Below are 13,199 nucleotides of genomic sequence, written 5' to 3'. Positions count from 1 at the left end.
TCTGCACCCTCCCCGCACTCGATGTGCCTCTCGTTAGGGGCCTCTAAACCTTGTGCATTCAAAAGCAAATAGGCTGCCACATAAAGATCATCCCTCATTTCTTCTGCAGTCACTCAGAGCCCCGCAACCACACACACACACACACACACACACACACACACGCACAAAAAGAGGTGCCCCATCAAAACATGCAACCCCCCCACCTCGAGTTTTTAAACATTATCCTGTCCTCTGTGTGCAGCAATTGTAACCAATGTATGTCCACGCATGCATGCACCATGAACATCTGCAAGGGATTTGTACAGTGAGTTGATACCCAATAATAAATAACATAAACATTTGAAACTAATTTCGGTGCCCCTCTTAGTAACCTCAAACAATATGTAGTGTGTGTGTGTGTGTGTGTGTACACATCCACAGTGCGCTTGTCATTATCTTATTCATGCGTGACTAAGATATGACGAATTCCAGATTGTCACAGGTGTTCCCTATTCCCAGTTTCCATGACGACTTTGCTTCGGTGTCCCCTCGCTCACCCTTAAACATGACATGGCCCCTTTAAGATTTCGGGAAAATGGACATGTTTGATCACATGGATTGCAATGGAACAGACAAATATTCAAACCGTTTTTTCCAGTTTTCTAGAAAAGCATACTTCAGTTTTTTGTTTTGTATGATGTCCCTACAGAAGGGCAAGGAATAGTGTGATGATAACCATAGAGCTTTTAATGAAAATTTGAAAATTTAGGTTTGACTGTACCTTTTTAGTAAAAAGTAGTTGTAAAAAAAAGACGACATGATTCAACACTACACTCTTAGGACTCAACATCAGAACAACCTGGAAGTCAACCATTGCAACGGAATCTGTTCCAAGGATGGTGGCCTCGGTCGGGGTGTAGTTCAGCAAGCGTCCAGCAGGTGAAGCTATGGCTCACCCCGTTTTTAAGATCACTCCCACAACATGAGATGGCTGATCTCACAGGTCGGAGGTCGGAGGTCGGCACCCGGCGTTCCGGTTGAGTTCATTCTGAATTTGCTCCTCACGGACCGCGGCACAGGTGTGGAGTCATGGCACAACTGGTGGCGATGTCGAGCACAGACAACAGGTATGTGACTCCTCATCTGTCCTCCCCGTGTAACCTCTGCCGCCCCCCCCTGCCCCCACCAAGAGCGGCCTGTTGCATATTTGCCTGTTGTCATGGTAGTAGCAATTTTCTTTGAAGCCAGAACGAGATCATCAGATCTGTCACCTGACCTGATGCTGAACCCCGGGCGCCAACTCGTACAATTTAGTATGATTGCATTTAAAACAAGGCCTCCTTGTTTTAAGGGGGTTTGTGTGTGTGTGGGGGGGGTATAGGAATGTACAGAGGCTCAGCTGTTGGTGAGCTTCGCCTTTCCAATTTTATAGAAAAAAGTAAGAGGTGGCACATGACACGTATGACAGGAAGGGATGAAGAGGGCGAGAGGCAGATCTGACCCTGTGACACACACACACACACACACACACACACATCGGCACATACATCACATCTGGTTTGGCCATCAGCTCCATGCCGTTGACGTGCCCCTCCTCCAGCACATTAATTCTCCCTGTAGTGTTGCTCCTCATAGCTTTCTCTATCACTGGCAAAGTAAACCCACCATGTGAGAATGATGAATGGGCCATCCTGCGCCGGAAACACACGTTAAAGCCTCCTGCTGCACACACACACACACACACACTCCATTTCTCCGCACTCTCCCTAGCCCTTTCTCGCTTAACTTTTAACAAACAGTGTCTTGACCAAGGTGTCCTGCACACACACATGCACCTGTGTGTGTGTGTGTGTGTGTTTGGTGACACTCCATTAAAACAAGGTCAAAAGATTTCTCTCTGAATTGTTTTATTGATGTCTTCAAGCAGGAAAGGGCAACAGGCACACATTAAACACGATAGGAAATACACTAAGAAACCACTTTATTAGGCATACCGTATAGAACCGATAACAACCTGCCATTACAACCGTGTTAATGCTCACCATTAATATGTTGATAGTTGATATGTTGTCGTGTATTCTCCCACACGTCACAATCACCTTACCTTTTTGTGCCAACATCAACATCCACACATGCTAATTACCTTGGGAAGCGCCTCGAACTGAAGCGCCTTCTGTTTTGCTTCTATCGCACACAAGCTGCAAAGCAAGAAGCTACGCTATCGTTACGGGGCCTTCATTTACCCCACGTTGCTTATATGGAGGCCGACTCATATGGAAGAATCACGTGGTGTCCAATCATCTTGATTATCGAGTGAAAGGTTTTATTTGCTGCTATTTTTCACCAACTTAATGTACAGTTTGACGTTACGGTGATTGAACACTAGGAAAAAAAATAGCACTTCTACTTTAAAATTGGACTGCCTTGTTTTTTTTAGTCTGCAAGTTTGAGGACCTGTCATACTGTATACTATAAAATACAAGTGTTAGTTATAGTATAGCGATAATACTGCAAAACAATATCGGAGCTGTATCAAAAACGATGCCAAACATAAACACTTTCAGAGATATGGTCATTTAACAATGTTTCTTATAGTTGCAGCGCTGGAGAACACGCTAAATACACTGTGCAGCTATACCTAATCTTGTGGCCATGTGAGTGCAGTTCCAGCAACATTAAATCAAATTAATGTTGCAAATAAAAAATAATTTTCTTGAAGGAGTCTGACATCAGCCGGGGGAAGTGTTCTAACTCCAGGTGGTCCGTAACTAATTAAATAAAGCATCACTGTGAGAGAAAATCCCTTTAGATGCATTTGACAGAATAGTAAGGGAGGGAGGGGGGGAGAAATTCCCTACACAAACCTTAAAAAAAAAAAAAAAACGGAGAAAAGAGTTTCATTTGCTGTCAAAACATTTGTAGTGGAATTAAACATATGGATGCCACAGGCAAAGTGAAGGCTGGAATACATTAGAGCTGCACAATGTTACACTAACCCTCCAGTATCTTACACCGCTCACAGAGATTAATGGAATAAAGGGAAGAGAATAGTGTGTGTGTGTGTGTGTGTGTGTGTTGGGGGTGATGGGGGAGGAGGGGTGCATGCAAAAATCAATATTCCTCCATGATACATGTCTTTTGCTGTTGGCTTTACCGGTCCATCCCCATCCCGACTTCAATGTTATGCATCCCAAAGTACAGTCAGACTTCCACCTTAATTATATACATTTATTGTGAATTGTAGTATTTGACTTATGTGTGCTCATTTTCATAATGTTACTTCTGCAGGTATTTCTGGAAGCTTTGTACTGTGGTGTGTGTGTGTGTATATATATATATATATATATATATATATGTATATAATAATAATTATATATATATGTGTGTGTGTGTGTGTGTGTGTGTATAATTGTCAATGATAATGTTCACTGCAAACATAACAATACTGCACTACTTTAATGTTTTATTACATTTACTTCTGAGGATACCTGGACTTACTTTTGGGTTTTCATGCTATTTTAATTGGATTTTACTAAAACTAAAGAAACAAGCAGACCACAACTTGAATGTTTGGACATTTTTGCATGTGTTTTATTAACTTTTTTTTTTTTTTTTAAACAACGCTCTTCTAGTTATAGCTATAAATGAATGGTAAAAGTATGTCCCCCCCACACCCCCATAATCCTTCCTTCTATGTTGATTTATTGTCATTATTTACATAAATTGCGGTTATATCAGCTGTTGCCATTTTCATCATTAATGCTATCATACATGCAGTTTTTTATTTTTTCCATGATAACACACTATAAAACTAATTTGACCTCCCACCCCCCACACACACACAAATTCTTTAGTCATTTTTGAGGTCGGAATAGTTCTTGAACCCCAGAAAAGGTGCACCATTCGCCATGAAATCATCCTATACAGATCACTGTTAACCTACATGCTCTAGTAAACTACAATGTTTGAACAATTTTGTTGTATAAATGTATTTTTTTCATTCACATATATGAATTCCAACAGCTGGGACTTCCCTTCGTCATCGTTTATTGTCAGTATTTACACTGATTCCAGAGCAGCTTCTGCCATTTACTTATTTCATGCTTCCAGGATGTATTTAGATGTTTTGTTTTGTTTGTTTTAGACCTTCATCTCCCATGTTCCAATTGGGAACCTGACTTTAAACCCAACATGCAACACATACCTGGTTATTTGAGCAGGCGTTTCCTATAACAAAGGCACAAACAGACCGTTGCCCCTCCTGGACTGCATTTGGTAAAGCGTGCGCCATCCCCTGCATATTTTACACATTTCTGCCTATTGTTGCAAATTCAGAGATCCTACCATGTGAGAACGACGGCCAATTTATCATTCATTGCAATAAATCGTAGCGGAGACTGCATTTAATTGAGTTTATATTGTATTTCTTAGCTGGGTGCCTTCTCGCTTGGGTGGGGGAGTTCTCTCTTCAGGCTGTCCCAGTAGCAGAAGCAGCAGCAGGGGCTGAGGGGAGGTGAAAGGAAAGGGAGGGGGGGGGTTGGAGGGGCTCAGACCCCCACCCCCACCCCCTGACAGCTCCTCCTCTGCCTAACTACTAGTGAAAACCTCTCATGTATAATATGTTTGCATATTCTCTCAGAAATACACTCACAGGACACAACATTAGGTACACCTTTTTTTTTTTTAAGGTGTGTTCCCACTTTATCAAATGTATTATTTCACAATATTTTACTGTAGATTGTGATTGTAATTGTGAAGTATCATGCAGTTCTACCCTTGCAAAGTATCCCAGTAATAAATACCCGGCCTGATATATTTAATATTATGCAGACAAGTGTGGGTTTGCAAAAAAAGTAACTTTTTAGATGCAAGACCTCCCCTGAAGATGATACTAAATGATAATGGTGTGCCATTTTACCATGTATTCATTTAATTAGCTTAATCTGACTCATGCGTTTAAATCTGGGAGAAACAGCATGTGGAAAAACAGAGTACTCTATGTAGTATTCATCAAAAGCAAAGTGAGGAAACTGTTGTGTGGCTATTAGCAGCATGTAATGAAAAAGGCTCACTCCCAGACTTAATGACGGTCTCTTTATATTCCACTTCAAAGCTTCATCATTTAGTTCATTTGCGTGCTTTAATGGGCTGTGATGTCATTAGGGACACTGGGGACACTGGGGACGGACCGAGTGATTGCAGCCGGGTCAGTCAGCTCCACCTGGGCAGGCCTGGGAACCTGGGAACCAGGCAGACCGGGTCCAGTCGGCCTAACATGCTTGCACCCATTCATGAGAACACACAGGTACTTCAAAAATACATTTTATTTACTTTTTTTCACATTACATTTTGTAAATATCTGTTGTAAAAATATTTTGTATTTTCTCTGAATGAAAATGTAAAAATATGTCCATTGTAAAAGAAAAAAAACAAATCTGCCATGAACTTATGCTATTATATGTACATTTTTAAACAATTAATAATAAATAAAGCATTATTGAGAACAGCAACTCGTAGAATCTCTTAAAAATAACATTTTCGTTTGCTTTATTTGCTTAGTTATTAAAGTTATCTTTTAATAAGCCAGGATTTATATTTTAATAATTACAAATATACAAATATTATTATATTGGATATTATAGCCGTACATTATTACGTGTTAATACTACAATATTCGACTTTAAATACATATATAGCGTCTATAATTTTCATTTTGTCGTTCTAGCTGTCTAAATTTATTAGTAGTAGTATTAAACGTTTGGTACTTTGTTATTATTAGTTCTCGCTGTGATAATACGCCACAAAATGTACACCTTATTTATTGTAATGTACACCAAACCTCCATTTTTAAATTAAACTCTGCAGTTGTCAGCCTTCCACGCAGAAACACTAAAACACGCGTGTTCTCGTCGCTCCCCATCACGACACATTAGAGTATTCACCAATCACAGAGTGGGGAATAAACCTCACACACACACACACACACACACACCAAAAAGAGAATGTGACTTTTTGTGCAAAATCTTGCAGCGAAATCCGCACAAATGCGAATAAAATAATAAGGATAATACATGTGCATTTGAATAAACAGGTCGTGTACTTGGTGCGGAGATTAGTACAACTAAAAGCGTGTTCTTCAAAGTGGGACCACTCTGTGTAATTATGTAAAGTGGGGCTATACTCTTACAGCCAGCCTGTAATTTGAGATTCAGGAAACCTTTTCAATTTAAACGGAGATAGAACATCACATCAGGCAAAAATGGTGGGAGAGGATTTCTTCCTGAGATTAAACCTATTTCAAATAGAAAAAAATAACATTAAAGTTGCTTTGTGGCTCGGTAGTGATGCCGTGAATAACACACACACACACACTTTCTCAATATTGAGAATTTTAAGTGTTATTTTTACTTGCTTACTTTTATTTGCTTTACTTTGCTTGAAATAAAATTAATATAAATGTCTAAAATAAATACATTTAAGTATTTAAGTGCCCCAGTAAAAAAAAAAAAACGCTGTCTAAACACCGATCGAATTTTTTACTATATACTTGGATTTTACACCTTAAAATTTAGCACTTATACATTATTATTATTATTATTAACTTCTTTGTATGTGTACGTTAAAAGTATACATTTCTATAATATATATTCCTATATTTATTAAATGTGTTTTTATAATGAACTGGCAGGTTTTTGTATTTGTTGTACAAGAATTAGCGATTTATAATTTGTATTTTTTTTAAATGACATAATTCTAGTTTTGTTTGAATAGTGTACTCAATACACGCCCCTGCTTTTAAAGTACTAAAAATGTATTTTAGCTTCCTCACCTGTACAAATAAAAAGTAAAATGGGATTCGGGCTCGCATCCTGTTGTCCTCCTCGTCCGTCCACATTCTTGTCAGGCAAAGTGTAACTTGAGACTGCAGCCAAATAAATCTCCTTACGCAAAAAGCACAACAAGGCGTTTGAAAATGGCGCCCAGCAGCAGGAGGGGGCGTGTCCTGCATTATGGCGCTGCAACGTCTTCTTCCCAAGGCGGATATTATTTGCACACGAAAACCAAAAAAAATGTCCCACCGGAATTCGTCGCGTTCACATTCTTGACGCTGCTGCACGTGGAAGAAGGGACTCAAAGGCTGCTGCAGTTTAAGACTTTTTTTTTTTCCCTGGGTCTGTTCTCACAGGCGTTCCCATCCCCCATCCGGGTGTTTCCTTCCACAAGCGCTTCTTCTTCTAGTCTTCCTCTTTCACCGTCGCTGTTTTTATTTGTTTTTTTTTTTTGTTTTTTTTGCCTCGGCAGCGGTTCGCCTCGGTACTATATCACTTCTTCCGCAATCCACATCGTTTCTTTTGCGGGCACGGAGGCCGTGTGACCGCGCCGCGTCGTCGGCAGGCAGCTGTGGGGGCTTCCGTGGGAGAGCCGTGGAGAAGGGATCGCTCTCTCTTTCTCTACCGCCACGGAGGAGAGAAGAAGGGGAGGAGGAGGAGAAGGAGGGGGGGGGGGTGAAAGGAGGGGGAAGCCCCAGCACTGTGTGTGTGTGTGTGTGCGCGCGCATGCATTATAATGGTTGCTAGGAAATCTTTCTTGTGTGTGTGTGTGTGTGTGTGTGTGTGTGTGTGTGACAGAGAGGGAGGATCTACTTGCAGGATGAGAACGCAGCTGCAATATTACAAGACATTTTCATCTTGTTTCAAATATAGATTTGGGCTTGGCTGAATGTATTTGGGCTGCACTGTACTATACAGTATATGGTGTGTGTATAGTGTGTGTCTTTGTTGTGTGCGTGCATATTCTGATTCTTCAATCCCATGCTCAAGAGATTGTGTCAGTCAGTGGTGGTATTTTCAGATAAATCCTTGCACAACAGTCAGTCCTCACCTATGTAAACGCACCCCCCCCAGGGCAACAGATTTATCAGCTTCACCCCCACACTCACGTAAACACACACCCTCCCTCTGCAAGCCACCCCCAACCCCCCCTCAACTTGAGATTGATGGGCCAAGTCCCCTTTGTTTGGATGCAAATGGACTTTAACCCCAAATTTAATGGATAACTTAAGAATTGCCTATAATAGTAATAATAATAATAATAATAATCCTTTTGCACTATACTCAAATGATGCATGGGCACTTTCTCCTGCAGCTATGACAGTAATATCTAATTAGCAAGTCCATAAAGGGAAAAGGGAAAAAAAAGCACATTCATTATCAAATTTGTGAGGAGACGGCGGAATCTTCCAGATTGTTGGTCCACTTCCAATTAGTTCACATTTCAAAACCATTTTTACCATAGCAAAATAATACATCTATTCCAAAGGAGAACTGTCGCCATTATAAATACTTTTATGAAACAGTCTTTTTATAGTCCTATATTATAATCGGATGTGTGGTGGTTAAAATGTAGCCAATTTAAACGTGTTTTTAGACGCTATTTGGTGCGTCTGTAGCTTTAATGCTAATGAGCCGTGTTTGTCTTGTTAAGCCTGTCTTGGCTATGACGTCATCCAGACAACCAGATCCAAGAAACAGCCATGGACGCGGGGCGATGCAAAACAGGGAGAGGAATATTCACAATAATAACATATATTGTGTTGTGATGCATCATTATTAATACATTGTTACACCTTACAGTATGTACTATATGTATTAGTTTTTCAATATTTCCAGAATAAACACTGTCAGCTGACACAATACCATTTTAAACCACCAAGCAGTTCATTGATCGTCAACAGTCACAGCAGTTCTGTTGTTTGATTGACTCTGACAAACTCTATGCAGCAACTCCAAGATACAAGACGAGTGAGCGGCGGTCCCTCTTCAGCTAGCTTTGAAATTTGGGAAGAAAACCGTCGTATTATTCTAAGATTTGTAAAATATATCCTGTAGAGAAAAAGTGTATCGACTTACTGCCACCTTTCTACACTTGGTGGTCGAACAAACTCGATGAATGATAGTCAGGTAGAAGCATTCTTCGTTGATACACAGTCAGTCCCATGCTTTCCTTCAAATACGGCAAACATACCAAAGAATCTGACGTGGAAATGGCCACTTATGGAAATCTGAACAGTCTGGAATATTTGTCCTTCTCCTATCTGTGACATAATTGTTTTTCAGTGGCAGAAAAATGTAAAAGAAATGGGTCAATAAAAGAAGAAATATGCTTTTTAGTATTATTTTTCACTGCAAAACAGCAAGATAATCATATTGGTGTCATGAGTACTTTAACTGTCATGCAAGTGTAAAAACTCCTAGTTTTTTTTTGTCTAAATTTCCAATTTATTGAGAATTCAAAGTAATTTCCTCCAAGAGAATGAATGGAAACTGAATCAATCCAAACCTTTATTAACTGTACAATGCAACATTCAAGTGTAAAACTAAGTCGACGAATGCAATATACAGACTATACATTGGTAATGGTTTAATTTCATTTGAACATGCATCAGATTACAATTGAATGCATCACATAATCAGTTCCCAGTTCCACATGTCCAAAAGGAGTAGGAAGAAGCAAAGCTTATTAAATCCTACCCCTCTCCATCTGGTACTTTTACAATCAGTAACATTTGTTCACTTATTTACTTAATTTTTTGTCATGTGTTTTTTTGTACGTAATGGTTACCATAGTAACCGTCAATATAGTGATATATATAACACATAATGACTGGTTCAAGACCAGTATTTAGCAAATATCAACTACTACAACTACATTAAAACAACAATCCACGCTTGCAAATAATAATAATAATAATAATAATAATAATAAAAAGGGTAAAAAAAAAGTCCACCATTATTTCCGGACGGACTGTCTGGAAGCTTACAGATGAGTGTAGCAAAAAAAAGCACAGATGATGTCAGACAGGTTTTTGTGGTTTTAGCTGAACTCCACATTCTGCAACCATTGTGAGGTAGGCCTTTATCTGTTTTATGGTTCCCTCTGTAATGACTGTAATGTTCTTGAAACCCACTTAGAAGAACCACAAATAGCCCCAAAAAATCCCAGTAGCTTTATTTCACCACATTTATAGCACAGGGATATCACATTGTTGTAATTCTATTTTCATTTTATGTGCGCACATTTGAACTTTAGCTTCTTGTTGGATCCCGTGCCAAATGCCGGGCGGAGATGATGACAGGCGCTCAGGGTTGAACATGAAGCAGGGTGTAGGAACAGCGATATAGATATGATCCCCCCATTAGCTGCGGCGCCAAGCTGCTCCACTACATTACCGCTGCACTAAAATTTTATTTTAGTAGGCCCGCTCACTCAGGTTGATCAAGAGGCGAAAAAAGGAATGAGAGTGGCTTCAAGGCATACATCTGTATTATAAACTTGCAGTATTTCAATCGACAAACCCCAGCACTCCCCCTTCTTTATATGCCTGATGTCAGCAGCAGAGAAGACAACGTTATGTGAAAATTCATTGAGAGAAAAGCAACTTGATTCTTGAGACAGGATCTGAAAACTCGTGATAGAGAGAAGTCGTGAAGTGGCGAAGTGGGAGGGGATGACTCTATTGCGGTAGTTCTACACCACTATAATTGTAAACTAATAGCCTCACGGTTATTGTAACATTAAAGGGGCCCTATTATGCTTTTTTCCAATTTTCTTACCTAGAAATGTAGTTAGAATGTTGTATTTTCACGGTAAGTGTTCACTGTAGGTAAGATACGCTCTCTGCCCTCCCCCAAGCTTCGCTTCTATGTTTACGTTAACAAAGACCTGCAGGAAGTGTTTTTTTTTTTTGGGCGTAAAAGATAATTTTAATAAGCATTTCACACTGGACTGTTTTGTGAGCATTGGCCACAGCCTTTTCTAAAGCTTTGGGACTCCAACAAACCACAGTGAGAGCCATTATCAATAAATAGCCATCCAAAATTACCCCAAGATCATAGTGCCGACTCCTCCAAGAGGTCACAAAAGACCCCACAACAGCATCTAAAGAACTGCAGGCCTCACTTGCATCAATTAAGGTCAGTGTTTATGACTCAATCATAAGAAAAAGAGTAAAAAAAAAATATTCAGGCTTGTCTCAATTTGCCTAGATCTTTGGGGAAATATTCATCATACCAACAGTAAAATATGGTGGTGGTAGTGCAATGGTCTGGGCCTGTTTCGCTGTGATAAATGGAACCATGAATTCTGCTGGCCACCAAAGAATCCTGAACGAATCCTCAAGCTGAAACCAACTTGGGTTCTGCAGCAGGACCACGGTGATTCAAAACAAACCAGCAAGTCCACCTCGGAATGACTTAAGAAGAAAAAAAAAAGGGTGGACCAAAAAGTTATGATGTTTATGGGACAATCACTTTCTCACATAGGACCATGTACGTTTGGAATTTTCACCCTCCCTCAATAACAATAAGTTTCACAGTTGTCATAATACTAATAAACTAATATTTATTTATTTGCGTGACGATCTGAAACATTTAAGTGTGACAAACCTCGAAAATAAGAAATGAAGAAGGGGGCAATGACTTTTTCACAGCACTCTAACTGGATTAGATTTTTTTGTGTCATTAGCACTGTAAACCTTAACCGCTTGTCCCGGTTTATTACTGGTTTGAAGAAGCCTAAATGAAATTGACTTATAAAAAAAAAAAACACTTTAAACTTAATAGACAAGTGCCGAGTGCTTAAATAGCATGCAGATGGAATAAGTGGCTAAAGTTATGCAACAAAATGAGAGCCAACTGAAAACAGGAGTAGAGTCGAACTGATGATATCGGCGGCCTTGAGTGAACCTCTGACCACACAACACCCACTTCCCCATTTCTCTTCAGCGAGGCCGTGACCAAGATCACACGACCGGCCTGTTGGACCACGCCAATGCGTTTGATGCTGCTGCAGATGTGGCGAGCAAGAAAGTGTTACATACCGTATTAAAGGAAGAAAAGAAGTTTTTTTTTTTATTGAAAAGACGGGAAAACAGCGAGAGGGCGGAATGGAGGGGTGACGCAGAGAACAAGCGGGCTCGTCAGCCGACTCGGAGGAGAGAAAGGAGGCTGACAAAGCTAGCTTTGTGTCGCTTCCAGCTGCTCCACTAGCAGCTGCAATGTAAAAAAGAAAAATTGGAATGGATGGACGATGGCGTTATTGGCTCGACGCAGAAGTGATGTCTCTGTCCGTCTCTTGAGCACAATGTGTTTTAATGCCGCATATGCTTATATATGCCACATAACTCATAGAGACCTACAGTGGGGTCGATCCGACCTGAAAGAACCAGTGTGTATCCAGTGATGTCATCGTCTCTTGTGATGCATTAGAAAATGTATAGGAAGATGAGTGACTATAGCGGCGGTGCTTTGCTGTCTCAGCTCACCTATGGGGTCAGGGGACCCCCATAAACTTTAAGGAGGGCCTTCTGTGTGTGTGTGTGTGTGTGTGTGTGTCTGTATGCGTGCACAAACACACCTCTGCCCTCTAAAAATCACATGACCATGTAAAAACCTGCAGAAAACTGCACCATCTTCACGTCTGGTGCCACCTTCGAGTGTTTCCATTTGCCAAAAAAGAAGCCGAACACTAAAATTGGAACCAGAGGGCAGTTCAACGTCTGATTCTTAACCTATCACAGGTGTGTGCCTCTGCTTGGACACCGATGGCTTCACCAGCATCAGATCTGGGGGAATCAATCCCAACATCATGATTGACTGAACAGAGCTTATCTCTTTACATTTGTTCTTCTTTGTTGAAGATCAGTATTGTCTCCTTAACAGCTAAGTTGTTTAGTGATGAACATTACAGATGTTTCCTGTGTACGTGTGGTTGCAGCATAATGATAAGGCCCACTGTGAATACACTGGACTATTTCAAGACTTTTTCCAGCCCGCAAGTGAAAAGGAATGGAATTTTACATACTATATGTATTTATGTATGAAAATAACATGACATTTCTAAGTCTATCCCACTGACGTATGTTTACCCAATAACACACAGAGAGAAAGAGAGAGAGAGAGAGAGAGAGAGAGAGAGGGGTTTCAGTTGTAAACTGGCCTTGCCTGGGATTGTTCTAATGAGGAGCGAAGGGTCGCATTTCAGGGCTGCAGGCGTTCCTAGTTTGACTGAACGCACAACAATTGTTCCTCATCAGAGTTGAAATAGATGGATGGGGTGAGTATGCGGATGGCATCTATTTAACTATTCAGTCAGGGGGTCAGCATGAGCGCAATCTCCTGTTACAGCTCGGTCGGGGAAAAAAACAAGGATTGGAGGCATTT

The 13,199-nt window shown here is 40.4% G+C and overlaps 1 protein-coding gene across 1 annotated transcript in view; it reads left to right on the top strand.

The window, feature by feature from the left end:
• Positions 1-12,978: 12,978 nt before the first annotated feature.
• bahcc1b (BAH domain and coiled-coil containing 1b) overlaps positions 12,979-13,199 on the top strand; it is a 62,816-nt gene continuing 62,595 nt past the window's right edge. The window contains exon 1 of the mRNA XM_058062558.2: positions 12,979-13,092. The gene's annotated coding sequence lies outside the window, so the exon portion shown is untranslated. The remainder of the gene's footprint in view (positions 13,093-13,199) is intronic.

Source organism: Doryrhamphus excisus, linkage group LG2 (genome assembly GCF_037039965.1).
Source record: "Doryrhamphus excisus strain RoL-2023G ecotype Guam linkage group LG2, RoL_Dexc_Guam_v1.1, whole genome shotgun sequence".
NCBI lineage: Eukaryota > Metazoa > Chordata > Actinopteri > Syngnathiformes > Syngnathidae > Doryrhamphus > Doryrhamphus excisus.
Note: the sequence above shows the minus strand (reverse complement) of the source record. Positions and strands in the feature narration are given on the sequence as shown.